The 13,981-nt window shown below is 44.3% G+C and overlaps 1 long non-coding RNA gene across 1 annotated transcript; it reads left to right on the top strand.

Annotated features, from left to right (window-relative positions):
- Window positions 1–5,929: 5,929 nt before the first annotated feature.
- On the top strand, window positions 5,930–10,435 carry LOC143930536 (uncharacterized). Its single transcript, XR_013262795.1, has 3 exons — window positions 5,930–6,040; window positions 6,396–6,550; window positions 6,660–10,435. It is a non-coding gene; the product is annotated as an uncharacterized LOC143930536 (long non-coding RNA).
- Window positions 10,436–13,981: the final 3,546 nt, after the last annotated feature.

Below are 13,981 nucleotides of genomic sequence, written 5' to 3'. Positions count from 1 at the left end.
TTCCGGTCCAGCAGCTTAGAAAATATTTGTCTGAGTTCTGTCAGGTGCCGGAGCTCCGCAGCCGCCGACGATCTTTTATGTGCAAGCTCAGCGCGTTGCAACTCCTGCAACACCCTCAGGAAGCCCGCTCGCCTCTCCTTGTTAAGTTTAGCTCCCAGCGCAATAAAGGTGCCCCGAACCACGGCTTTATGTCCCTCCCAGAAGATGCCCTTGCTCACCTCCCCATTATCATTCTCCGCGAAGTAGTGTGTCAGAGTCTCCTGCACTCCCGTCACCACTGCCAGGTCGTCTAACAAGTTCTCATTCAGTCTCCACGTCCTTGCTTTAGTCGAGGCCTGGGCCAGTGAAAGCGTAAGTGTCACTGGGCATGATATGGTTGCTCCCAGAATAAAATCCAAGGTGTCCTGGTCCACTAGCAACAAATCTATTCTAGTGTATACCTTGTGTACTCCAGAGTAGTAGCTATAATCCCTTTCAGAAGCATGTAGTGCTCTCCAGCAATCCACCAGGGCATATTCCTGGAGGGATCTACGGAAATGTCTCAGAAAGGCATGGGAATGTGACGATCTATTTGCGGAGGTGTCAAGTGTGGGGTCTGGGCTGATGTTAAAGTCCCCTCCCAGGATTAATCTACCTTCCCTAAAGTCCGCCAGTTTAGAGAGGGTTTGATCTATAAATGCAAGTTGTTGGGTGTTAGGGGCGTAGATCGTAGCAAACGTATATGTCTGTCCTAGGAGAGTGTCTTTCAGGAACACATAGCATCCCTGAGGGTCCACCTTATGTTCCAGGGGTTGGAACGGGCAATTTTTGTGGATGGCTATGGCCGTGCCCCTGGATTTGGGTGTAGGCGAGTTACAACACCCTTCTAACTCAGTTCTCAGGAATGCACTTTGCCAGTAATCCAACCTCCGGCACAAAATTAATTAGCTGATTGGACTATAAGATTTACTTTGAGCTGACCTTTTGTTTCATTAGATCTTTAAAGAATTACCGAATCATGTCGAATTCATTCGTTATATTTCTTTCGTATTCGTTGTAATTCGTTACTTTTTTATTCGGACATTCGGTTGCATCCGAATGTCCGAAAGATGCAAAATTCGGCCGAATTTCGATTTGTTACGAAACGAATTGCACAAGCCTAGTGTGTATGTTATTTGTTGTATGTAACCGTAGTAGGCATCATAAACAGTAGTACACAGTTTGCTTTTTTAGTCTACCTAAAACACTCTGACACTGGTACTATTTTTTTTTAATACACTGACCCTTGACTCCTATCTTTTTACCCTAACCTTGACTCTAACTTTAACCCTAACCTTAACCTTGACATGGATCAAACCCTGATCTAGCTTTTTTATCTTTATCATAATTTTTTACGTACTTTTTGTGTTCACTTCCGTTACTAAGCATACCTTTTGTACTTCCAGAAACGTATTATAGCCTTGTGGGTACAAAGTCCAGGTACACATGTTAGCATCTGGCTCAGGTAATAGACATGGCTCAAACACTGGAGACCTATGTGTACAGATAAGGCCCTTATCAGTCTTCTGGCAGTCAGCTAAGCTATAAGTGTTATTTGAACCTACAGCTATATATGAGCCATCATAATTTGGCTCCCACTATGTAACAGTATTGGTGATTACATCTGGCAGAGGGAAAGGGAGAGTAAAGAATTTGCACATAGTGACTCCATAATCTTTAGGGACAAACACCTTATAAACTCCCATACAATAAAAACTAGATACATTGTTAAATATGTTGGTATGGCACACTGTGTCTTGTGGGAAAAGACATTACCCAATGATCCACAGGAACTTGAAAAGGGGCCTCAGCTGTCTGGTTCCTGGGGACATGAGTCTGTTCTCCAGCATATCTCTCTGTTGACTCATCCAAAGGAACCTTGCAGCACACATGGTCCAATTTGCAAGACCCTTAGTTAAGTCATCTGTTAGCACAGTCAAATCACCAAGCTGAGTTACCATAGATTTATCCAAATGTAACTGTGCCAATTGAGGTACTACAAGTGTGGGGCTCCAATCACCCAATATGTGAAGAGCATCCACACTATCCTTTCCTGCAGCTGCAATTTTATTTCTGATTATTTCTAGATCAATACCATCCAGGACTCCAAAAGTAGTTCCTGTTCCTTCCAGAAGTGTGTCATACCAGGCTCTTTTCTTTCTGTTATGTAAACTAGGAAAACAAGTAAATACATTATGTGGTAATATTGAAAGTTACTTGAATTTCTTGGTTAGATAATGAGGTGTTAGTACGGGTACTAGCTATAGGTACATGGGTGTTATTATTTACTTTAGGAGTTAAATACTTAGCACATATGTATGCAACACCAAAATATGTGTGATTAGTATTTTCTGAGTCATTGGCTATAAGTATACTTGAGTCTATGGGTCAAATCATAGAAGGCTGGTCCATTTAACCTTTCTTCTCATATTGGACCTTGCCTCTTTTACATACAAAGAGGAGGAAAGAGAGTTAGTGTGAGTCCACTTTTTCTAGTGATACAAGATTAGATTACTGGTAACATTTATATATGTATTTATTATATGTAGAAGCATTAGTAAATAACACAATTATCCCTGGCCCTTTACCTGTTTGCAGTACTATGTGGTCAAGGGGCACTGTAGCGTTAATAACTACACATGAGTTATTAGGCAAACAAATAAAATTACCTGTTTGCAGGCTAAATCAATCTCTACCCATCCCATAAACCTCTCCTCGGTTACTCTGGAATCTGTGCCCAATACTCCTAAAGTGTCATATATGGAAAATGTTTTCACATTTCTTTTCTGTACTTTGTGTATTTTAACCGTGGTTTGATTATCAACAGGAATACGCTTGCTAAGTGTATTTGACTTATTTGTTATGTCATTGTCATCAAAACACACAGGCCTAAATGGGCCTAAGTCCTCTGAGTGATATAAACAGTTTGTTATGATCCAAGTTGGCAGGAACACTGCCAGGATCAGGAGGCTAAGTCCACCGCTTTTCCAGAAATCTGGGAAGACAGTAGCCAGGACATCTTCCGTGTTTTCTTCTGGCTTGTCTGTTGTCTAACTTCCAGGGTCTTTATCACCTGTTTCGCCCCTCATTGTTACTTTCTTTACTCTGGTCACATGGATCCACTGGGGACACTGTTCTGTCAGGACTGCTGTTCTGGTCATTGTGATAACTGTTGTCAGTGGTCAAAAGGGAGATCCGGATCCATTGACCTTGTTAGGTTGTTTTACCACGACCACATCTCCTGGTTGGAAAGGGTGTGTTGGTTCCTCTGAAGGTAGAAGAAAAGAGACAGACACATCACCGTAGATGCAATTCAAAGTCTAAATCAACTTCCTTCAACATTCTTCTCGAATCAATTCCAAATCGCCTGTTTCCATAATAGGTGGGCCTTTTGCCCAGGGTGTTGGATATGGCCCATAATCACTTCAAATGGTAATAATTTAGTTGTCCTGGACGGTGTATTCTTATCTCTGCTAATATCTCTGGTAGCACGGTTTCCCATTTGGCAAATGTGCCTCCAGTGGCCTTCCTAAATTTATAATTTTTTAATTGTCCTATTCATCCTTTCCACTATACCTAAACTCTGTGGGTGGTAGGGAATATGGAACTTCCAGTCAATCTGCAACTGTTTCGCAAGCTCCTGACATACCTTGGAAATGAAAGCTGGCCCATTGTCTGAATGAATCTGCAATGAACAGTCCCATCTTGGTACAATTTCTCTTACTAGTATTTTTACCACTATTCTAGCATCTTCCCTATTACATGGAAAGACTTCCAGCCACTTCGAAAAGGCATCTACGATTTCTAGCAATAATTTCTATGCTTTGTCTGTCTTAGGAAAATGAGTGAAGTCAATCTGCAAATGTGTAAAAGGAGCACTAGGTGGCGGTAAATGCTTATGTTGTACATGATGTAAAGTTTCAGGATTGTTCCTGATACATGTAATACATCTCTGTACGTATTCCTTGCACAAATTGAATATGTTTTATATACAAAAATCTGCAGTAAGGATTTTTGCTGTTTCCTTATAACCTCTGTGTCCTATCCTGTGATACTGTGAAATAAAAAGTGGGGCCCTAATTTGAGGTATACCTACCCTCCCCTCATTGGCAATGACCCCTTCAGGAGTCATTTCCAAACATTGTGAAAACTAATACTGAAAATCTTCTTTTGTTGCAAAAGTCTGTCTGTAACATAAAGTCGCATCTTTTGCAGCCTGACCTGCTAGTGCATTTCCCAAAGACACAGGATCTGCCTTATTTGTATGTGCCCTGCATTGAATGATGACTAGCTGTGAGGAGAGATGGATGGCTTCTAAGAGGTCAGTTATAAGAGCAGAATGGGAAATTGATTAATCATCTGCTGCTACAAAGCCTCTTTGTTGCCAGATTCTACCAAAATCATGGACAGTTCTATAAGCGTATTTGGAGCCAGTGTAAATATTGACTTCTTGTCCATCAAAAAGTTGGCAAGCTCTTGTTAATGCCACCAACCATGCAGCCTGCACAGATGGGACATTAAGTGGCTTGGCTTCCAGAACAATATCAGGGAGCATAACCACAGAGTAGCCTACATGATACATGGTGCCATAGGGCCTTGAACATGAACCATCCACAAAAAAATCAAGTGCATGAGGGATGCGTGTGGACATTAGATCAGGCCTTGGTGAGGTCACAGAATGTATAACTTCTATACAGTCATGTTGTTATACCACCTCATCTTCCTCTCCCTTCAAACCAAGCATAGCATTTAGAATGGGAGCCGGTTCTGCGGTGGGTGAAGCAAAAGAAATGGTCAGAGCTGTAGTGGAGAGGAGAATGACCTCATATCCAGTAAGCCTCTCAGCGGACATATGTTGAGCGTTCAGACTCTTAAGTAAAAGTAATACCTGGTGTGAGGTATGTAAATGTGTAGAATGTCCAAGGGTTGACATGGTTGACATCTCAATACCCATGGTGCAGGCAGCTAGGGCACGCAGACACCCCGGCATGCCTTGCACCGGAACAGGAACTACCTTGGAAAAGAAGGCTACTGCTGTCAGCTTCCTCCATAGTCTTGGGCTAGGACAGCTGCCATGGTTTTACAGTAGTCCCTCGTGTACAAATGAAAAGATTTACAATAATCAGGGAGTCCTAACCCTGGGGGAATAACCATTGCAGTTTTTAACCTTGTATAAGCATGTATTTTCTCATCATCCCAAGTCACTAGGTCCGGGGCTTCTGTCAGAGTGCTTTGTCTGAGTATGTTGTCAAAATGGGAACAGTCATGTATCTTTTGGTGGCAGTAACCAATCATACCTAGAAAGGACAGCATGTCTTTCTTTGTTAGTGCGCGTGCCATACCTACGACAGCTAGAAGGAGAAAAAACCCCAATAAAACGGGACTTTATAAGTGACTGAAAACACAAGTAACGGATATTATTACAATATTACAATATTTCATTAAATACAAAATTATCTTTAAATAGGCATATAAAGCATTTAAAAAAATGCATCATCACAAACAGCACAATATGATACATAAAATGGCTCAAGCACACATCCAACCCGACGATCGTTTCAGGCAGATCCTGCCCTTCTTCAGGGAAATTTCTAGACCTTATACAGAGCACACTAATACAAAAAGATATAAATATTAATGTATTAATTCACTTACTACTTACATTTCACAGAATATATCATAGTCAGAAGCATGGAGAGACGTATACAAGTTTTTACATTACCAATAAAATTTGAATCTGTCTGATATTCCACGTAAACTGTGATGATTTGAGACCCAGACAAGCTGGTATTCCTATGGCCCTGAACGCCTGAAACACACACTGTGTTTTGGGTATTGGCGGCCCCTGTGTTGGTCCATATTGGGCCATAGATGGCGTCAGTGCGCTTTAGACGTGGAGCCACGCTCCCTTGTTTTTCTTTGGGGGCTGGGTTGCCGCGCCTCTCTGTGCGGTGAGTTCCTAAAGTGTTCATTCCTCTCACCGCTTTTTAACTCTTTCCCTTTCCTTCAATCTATGTAAAAGGTATGTGTTAGTGGTCTGGATTCTGATCGGTGGGATATTTTGAGACATATATGTAATTGAGGTATATAAAAAGATTTATAATTATTTAACTCTTTTTTTCTTGGCCATATGGGTGTATTTGTGTGTATGTAGGAGTGAGTATAGGTATAGGTAGGGTTTTTTGTGGACATGCTCATGTGTGTGTTTTTGGTGCGTTTATATGTGTTGATATAGGTTGATATGGATTTGTTTGGTCATGTAAGGGTAGATGTGTTTGTGAGAGAAGATGGAGGTAGGGATATGGGAGTACATGTGTATGTGTGTATATATGTATATATGTATATATGGATGGAATAGAATTTTTGTGTTTTTTTAGAACATCTATTTGGCCTTTTCCAGCAGGTTGGGGTGGACCATTTGTGTGACCCTTGTTGGGGCTCATTGGCTTCTAGGGCCATAGGAATACCAGCTTGTCTGGGTCTCAAATCATCACAGTTTACGTGGAATATCAGACAGATTGAAATTCTATTGGTAATGTAAAAACTTGTATACATCTCTCCATTCTTCTGACTATGATATATTCTGTTAAATGTAAGTAGTAAGTGAATTAATACATTAATATTTATATTTTTTTTATTAGTGGGCTCTGTATAAGGTCTAGAAATCCACTGAAGAAGGGCAGGATCTGCCTGAAATGATCGTCGGGTTGGACGTGTGCTTGAGCCATTTTATGTATCATATTGTGCTGTTTGTGATGATGCATTTTTTTTTAAAATGCTTTATATGCATATTTAAAGATAATTTTTGTATTTAATAAAATATTGTAGTACTCGTTACCAGGGCTGGACTGGGACAGAAATTTGTCCCTGGACTTCATCCAGACCGGCCCACTTACATTTTGAGTGTCCCATCAGCACCCCCTTACATCAGAGTGTCCCATCAGCACCCCCTTACATCAGAGTGTCCCATCAGCCCCAACTTACATCAGAGTGTCCCATTACCAGCCCCCTTACATCAGAGTATCCCATCAGCACCACCTTACAACAGAGTGTCCCATCAGCACCACCTTACATCAGAGTGTCCCATCACCAGCCCCCTTACATCAGAGTGTCCCATCACCAGCCCCCTTACATCAGAGTGTCCCATCACCAGCCCCCTTACATCAGAGTGTTCCATCAGCAGCCCCCTTACATCAGAGTGTCCCATCAGTACCACCTTACAACAGAGTGTCCCATCAGCACCACCTTACATCAGAGTGTCCCATCACCAGCCCCCTTACATCAGAGTGTCCCATCACCAGCCCCCTTACATCAGAGTGTTCCATCAGCAGCCCCCCTACATCAGAGTGTCCCATCACCAGCCCCCTTACATCAGAGTGTCCCATCAGCAGCCCCCTTACATCAGAGTGTCCCATCAGCAGCCCCCTTACATCAGAGTGTCCCATCAGCAGCCCCCTTACATCAGAGTGTCCCATCAGCAGCCCCCTTACATCAGAGTGGCCCACTGAGCCATCGGCCCACCGGGAAACTCCCGGTAGTCCCGATGGCCAGTACATGCCTGCTCGTTACTTGTGTTTCCAGTCACTTATAAAGTTCAGTTTTATTGGGGGGTTTTCTTCTTCTTTCTGTACAATCTATTTGGGATGTGATGACTGAGAATAATATTTTCTGCAATTATTGGGATTTTTTTCCTTACCTACGACAGCTGTAACCCTTGCAGAGCTTATTTTGCATTCTCCAGAGGTGAGTGTGAACCCTAAATACTCAACATGTGGAAGACAGAGCTGGACCTTGGACAGAGAGATCTTATGACCCTCTTGAGACAGATAATTCAACAAACTAACAGTGAAACAGTGGAACTGAGAAGCCGTCAGGAAAAGACTGCACAACAGTAGGTCATCGACGTACAGAAGGAGGACAGAACCATTTTTTAGCCGCCCATGAGTGTAGAGTCTCACAGAGTGCTATTGAGTAGACTGCAGGCGAGTCAACATAGCCTTGAGCCAATCTCACCCAGGTATATTGGGTTTTTTCAAAAGAAAAAGCCATAAGTGGTTGTGGCTCTTCATCCACAGGGATGGAAAAAAAGGCATTACTTAAATCAATGAAAGAAAAAACTCTGGCACTGTGGGGTATAGAAGTAATCAGTGAGGGTACATCTGGGACAATGGGTGCAATCGGTATGACTAAACTGTTTATGGCTCTTACATCCTGTAAAAATCTGTAGGTACCATCTGCCTTAGGCACAGGATTAATTGGAGCGTTGTATGGTGATATTACTCTTTTTATTATCCCTTGTTTCAGAAAAGATTGCACCAAAGGTCTGATGCCTTCAGTCTTTTACTGTGACAGTGGATACTGCTTAAGAAACACTGGTTTATTCCTTTCTTTAACCTTGCTTTGTAGGGAGTGCAATCTATGTGTCCCACATCAAGTTTGTTCTGGGCCCATACCCTAGGATCAATCGGTTCTTCTGTTAAATTAGAGCTCAAAAACAAAAGGGGGAATCCACATGCAAACCACCCATAGTGTAAGATGAAATGCGCAGTTGAAGTTTACCAATAAGTTCCCTCCCCAACAAATTAACAGGACATCCAGGTATCAACCTGAAACAGTGGTGAAACATGAGATCCCCTGTTGTGGTATAATAAACAGCTAGGGGTGGTGTTGTAATTCCCATTGAAGGCTCAGCATTCTTCCTCAGTCCATTATACATAGTCTACCAGGTCGCCCCTGTATCGATGAGGAAAGGCATAATGTCTTCCCCTACACAAAGATGTATATATGGATTATCTCTGTAGTGATCAGAGAGAACTGGGAATGCTGGAATAGTACCTTCAGGGCACCCCTATTGTTGCTGACTTTGTTGTGGCCACTGCAGGGGATATCTCACTCCTTGTTTGTTCTGGGAGGGTGCTATGGCTTGGGGTTGTGTGTGGGGAGCTTGTTGGGTATTATCCTGGGGGGTGTATGGCACATTTTGCTTTGGGGGGTATGGGCACTGATTCCTCCAGTGTCCTTCCCGACCACCCTGTGAGGCTCCCCCTCTCCCTCGGCCTCCCCCTTGGGAGCTGTCTTTGCATTCCTGTGTCGTCCCTAGGTCTTCACTGACTAGGATCACCGTGTTGCAAGCCTCCTTAGTAATACATTTTAGCATCACTTCCCTTACTTTCAAAACAACCTTCTGCTTCCTTTTATAACATTTTTTCATTCAACCCCTTCATATCCAGACCAGGCCACTCTGAAATCAACTGTTTTTGCAGAAGTCCCTGTTCTGGTTTCAATCCTGAAATAAATGTTTGTATCATAATTTTTCCCATATTGGTTTCTGTAATTAAACCTGCTTCTTCCTTCCAGACCTTAACAAACCTTTTCCAAAATTCAAGAATACTCTCTTTAGATTTTTGCTTACATGCCACTGCTGTGGGAAGGGAAGTTTTTCCCTTTCCAAGTAGGTCAGCCTCTTTAGTAATTTCTTCCCATAGCTTTCTCTAACCTTCCGCTGTAGAAAAGTATATGCATCAACTTGGGCACGGCTACTATGGGAGTGTTGATAGACGGAACATTTTCCCAATTCCAGCCACTCTCCATATAATATCCTAACATACCATCTATAAGCAGTCTGTAATCTTCTTGTGTCATCTGCCTTCCTTTTGTACACCTTTTTAAACCTGCCACAAAGGCAGCAGGGTTGTGCTGTGGGCGGGGAGCTCTTTTCACAATTGTATTATACTCCATTATAATATAAGGGGCTTCTAAATTCACGCCTTCACTAGTATCCTCTTCATCCTCGTTATTACCTGTAGTACCTGTGGCCCCAATAGGACCTTTAGACATTTGATCCTGTGATCTAAGTCCAACATGAGAAGCTGGAGCAAAAGCAACAGTGCTACTCACCCTCCCGGGACCCGTTGGCATCGCTACTTGGTCAGTTTCTTCTTTAGTTGATTGTTCTGGCTCACTATCTTTAGTAATTTCACTAGCTACTTTCTCCTGCATTCCTTCTACCTTCTTTTCTAAACATTTAACTACCTTCATCAACCCCTTTATCTGCTCTTGTTGTTGCTGCTGCTGTAGCGCCAACTGTGCATTAGCTTCAGTGGAGTCAGGAGATGCTCTTCCACTTGCCTGAGCACCATCCGCATTTTTTACTTGGACCAGTGGTGGTGGTGGTGCCATGGGTGATTGTGCTGGGCCATTTGAGGAGCAGGGGCAGTGGGGTGCATATAGATAATAAAAGGAGGTATTCCTGTGCCAACTCAAATAGTTACAGCTAGCGTACTGCTGCACCCACTGAGGGAAATACCTGTATATATATATGTAGCGCTGTCATCCTTGTTTATTGATGTGATTATACATGCTTTAACCACTTGAGATCCGCGCTATAGCCAAATGACAGCTACAGCGCGGATCTCCTTTTCCGGGACGACGTCAATAGACGTAGTCCCGTGTACGAGCCGCCTGCGCGCCCCCTGAGGGTCGCGCACGGCGCGCTCTGTGATCGGCGAGTCCATGAGACTCGCCTGATCACCGATCCGTGCAAGGGGTCGATCCCGACCCCTTATCACGTGATCAGCTGTCAGCCAATGACAGCTGATCATGTGATATAACGGAGCCGGTAATCGGCTATTATTCTTCCTCGCGCATAAAAGGAAGCAGAAGGTGCACTTACTTTTAGTACATGTGGCACTGCAGGGGGCAGGTGGGCACTGGCAGGGGGCAGGTAGGCATTAGCAGGGCTGGCCGTGATCGGGACTGATGTCCCGATCACGGCCGCCGGTGATCGGCTTTTTTTTTCTCCTCGCACTGTCAGCGCGAGGAGGAATAATAGTCGATTACCGGCTCCGTTATATCACATGATCAGCTGTCATTGGCTGACAGCTGATCACGTGATAAGGGGTCGGGATCGACCCCTTGCACGGATCGGTGATCAGGCGAGTCTCATGGACTCGCCGATCACAGAGCACGCCGCGCGCGCCCCTCAGGGGGCACGCAGGCTGCTCGTACACGGGACTACGTCTATTGACGTCGTCCCGGAAAAGGAGATCCGCGCTGTAGCCGTCATTTGGCTATAGCGCGGATCTCAAGTGGTTAAAGCAAGCTTCCAGGTTCATATAAATACATTTATATACATCTGTTATATTGAAATATATTGTGCTGTCGTCCTATGTTGGGTTGACAGCACAATTACTGTAACCACCTATTGAAATATTTTATAGTAAACAATATTTCTGGTTAAAGAGGAAGTAAAGGCTAAAAAAAAAAAAAAAAAAAAAAAACACACCCTGTAAGGCAAAGGCATAATGAGCTAGTATGCATAGCATACTAGCTCATTATGAATAACTTACCTGAGAACGAAGCGGTCCTCCGTCTTCATGTCCGCCGCTGACATGGATCCTGGAGTGATTTCCGGGTCTCACTGCTCCGGCGCTGTGATTCGCCGGAGCAGCGATGATGTCACTCCCATGCATGTGCACGGGAGCCGACACTCACGGCATATCACCGTGATCTGCAGCCTGCCCAGTGCGCATGCTCCGTAGACAGCGGTGGCGGTCTTCGGTTAAATATCTCCTAAACCTAAACTGGGGGGCGTGACCGGATGTGCAAGATGGAGTGAGTGAGAGATGTGAGACGCCGTGTGTGACTCTCTCCCAGACCCCCTCGATGAGAGCGTGGAGCGCTTAGTGCCACGGTCGGACGTAGCGTGCGGTGGGCTGGAGCTGTACATTGAAGCTGGACGGGAGGAGGAGTGACAGCGCATTACTGTACGATCGTGCCGAGCCCTCGGAGATCCACGCTTACTTCCGGGTCTTGAACCCCAGCGAGCACGGCCAAAGAAGCACGAGTACCCCCGACCAAGCCGAACGCTTTTGAACCCTGCCGAAGAGACGCCGCACACTGTGGACACCAAGAGGCCCTCCCGCTCTCCAGTAAGCCGCGATAGGAGGAAGGAGGTAAGCGGCAGGATTGCGGGGGGGGGGAAGAAGTCGGAGGTGTGAGGGGCATAGCAGGTGGAGGTCTGGCAGAGCAAGTTATGGACATAGCGATGCCTGAGAACTGGTAACAAGTAAACAAGAGGGCGCCGGCCGGGGGTGAGAAGGACCTATAGCTCTTGTTCCCTGGAACTCATTGCTTCGTTTTGTGCTCTAAGACGAACGAATGATAACCCAGGCAGTATAAGCAAAGAAGTACCTGCTGTAAAAACGAACGTCTGTAAGCAGCGAACCAGGAAGTCTGTGATATGTGAATGGAGTGCTTGTGGACTGACTGACTATAAGATAAGATCAGTATCGCATTAATTGATTAACTGAGGGATGGTGGCTGCTCTAAAAATCAATTGGTTGAACGGTATCTGAACTAAGTGCGTGCAAATAAATGCCTGCTGTGAAGCATTAAAACAGGAAGTTTTGGTGATACATGAAGTGAATACTGGAGAACTGGTTATAAGATACGGCTAATATTGCACTAAGCGATCAACTGAGCGAGGGGCGGCTGGGTTAAAAAGTTAAAAATATATTAAAATACGATATATCCAGGACTGTTCTGTGGAAGGGGGCGAGAAAAGGAAATTAAGATGCAGCACTTGCGCTCTGCAAAGGAAAGAGGGGAAAAAAGCTCGCAACAGTCTACCACAGCAGCTAAATTAGAACAATATGCTCATAACCCTGCACAGTCATCGCAGACCCCTCCAAAAAAAGGGCAGACAAAGGGGCAGCATGGAGAAATATCTGAAAGGAAAAGCATGGGTCAATCGAATATTAACATTAATACGCAGGCCGGAGCAGTGGCCAAATGCTCAGTTAATAAAAAAGCGGGTGCAGGGGAACAGAATATGGAGATCACAACGGGTGACTCTCCTCCGTTAGAAAAAGAGCCAACAATTAAGGACGTGTTATTGGCCGTAAACGCATGTAACATCTCACTGAAAGAACTCTGTAATCAAATGAAGGGAGTGAAGGAAGATCTAATGCTGGTAAGGCAAGACCTACAGAAAGTGGTGGAAAGGACGACAGAACTTGAGTTAAGGACTAGCAGATTGGAAGACGATACAACATTCCTAATTAAAGAAATAGAAAACCTGAAGGAGCAGTTCGGCGGATATAGAACAAGAATGGACGAAATGGAAAATAGGCTCAGGAGGGACAATGTGCGAGTAGTGGGACTTCCGGAAAAAAGTGAGGGTGTAAACCCTGCTGAATTTATGGAGCATCTTCTGGTTGAACTGTTTGGGAGGGATGTTTTTTCAACAGCGTTCTCAATAGAGAGGGCGCATAGGGTACCCTTTAGAGCACCATTGGAGGGGGGCCGTCCTAGGCCATTATTAATGAAATTACTGAACTATAAAGATAAAGTGGTATTATTACGGAAGGCAAGGGAAATGGGGAATGTATTGTATAAGGGTGTTAGAATTTCATTATATTCTGATTTTTCCCCAGAACTTCAGAGAAAAAGGGTAGAGTTCCTCCAGGTGAAACGCAGGTTACAGAAGCTCAGGGTGCCGTATGCTCTGCTTTATCCTGCAAAGTTACGGATTAATGCACTAGGGCATACTCAGGTTTTTTGTTCCCCGATAGAAGTGGAAAAATGGATAGAAGAAAATAAAGAAAAGTTGTAGTTGCTGGGGTTTCTAGTACTGAGTGGGATGGGAAGATGGAAGGAGAGGGGGGGATGAAGTATGTGTGTCTTTGGGGTTTCTTTTTTTTTTTTTCTTTTTTTTTTTGCTGGGTGTGTGCTGTCTGTGTCTGTATGGGAGGGGGGTGGGAGGGAGGTAATACACGGCGAGCGCACTAGGTGAGGGTGGTAAATAGGTTGTGAAGAGAGTGGTATAAGGTCACTAATAGCCCCTAGGGTAACACCTAGGAAGGTGGGGGAGGGGCGGGAGGGAGGTAGAAAGGGGGGAGAGGGGGTGGGTGTAGTAGGGAAAATAGGGGGGAGGTCGAAAGGGGAAAAAAAATATAAGTAT

Source organism: Lithobates pipiens, unplaced genomic scaffold (genome assembly GCF_037356315.1).
Source record: "Lithobates pipiens isolate NorthernLeopardFrog02 unplaced genomic scaffold, aLitPip1_a1.2 Scaffold_1, whole genome shotgun sequence".
Lineage (NCBI taxonomy): Eukaryota > Metazoa > Chordata > Amphibia > Anura > Ranidae > Lithobates > Lithobates pipiens.
Note: the sequence above shows the minus strand (reverse complement) of the source record. Positions and strands in the feature narration are given on the sequence as shown.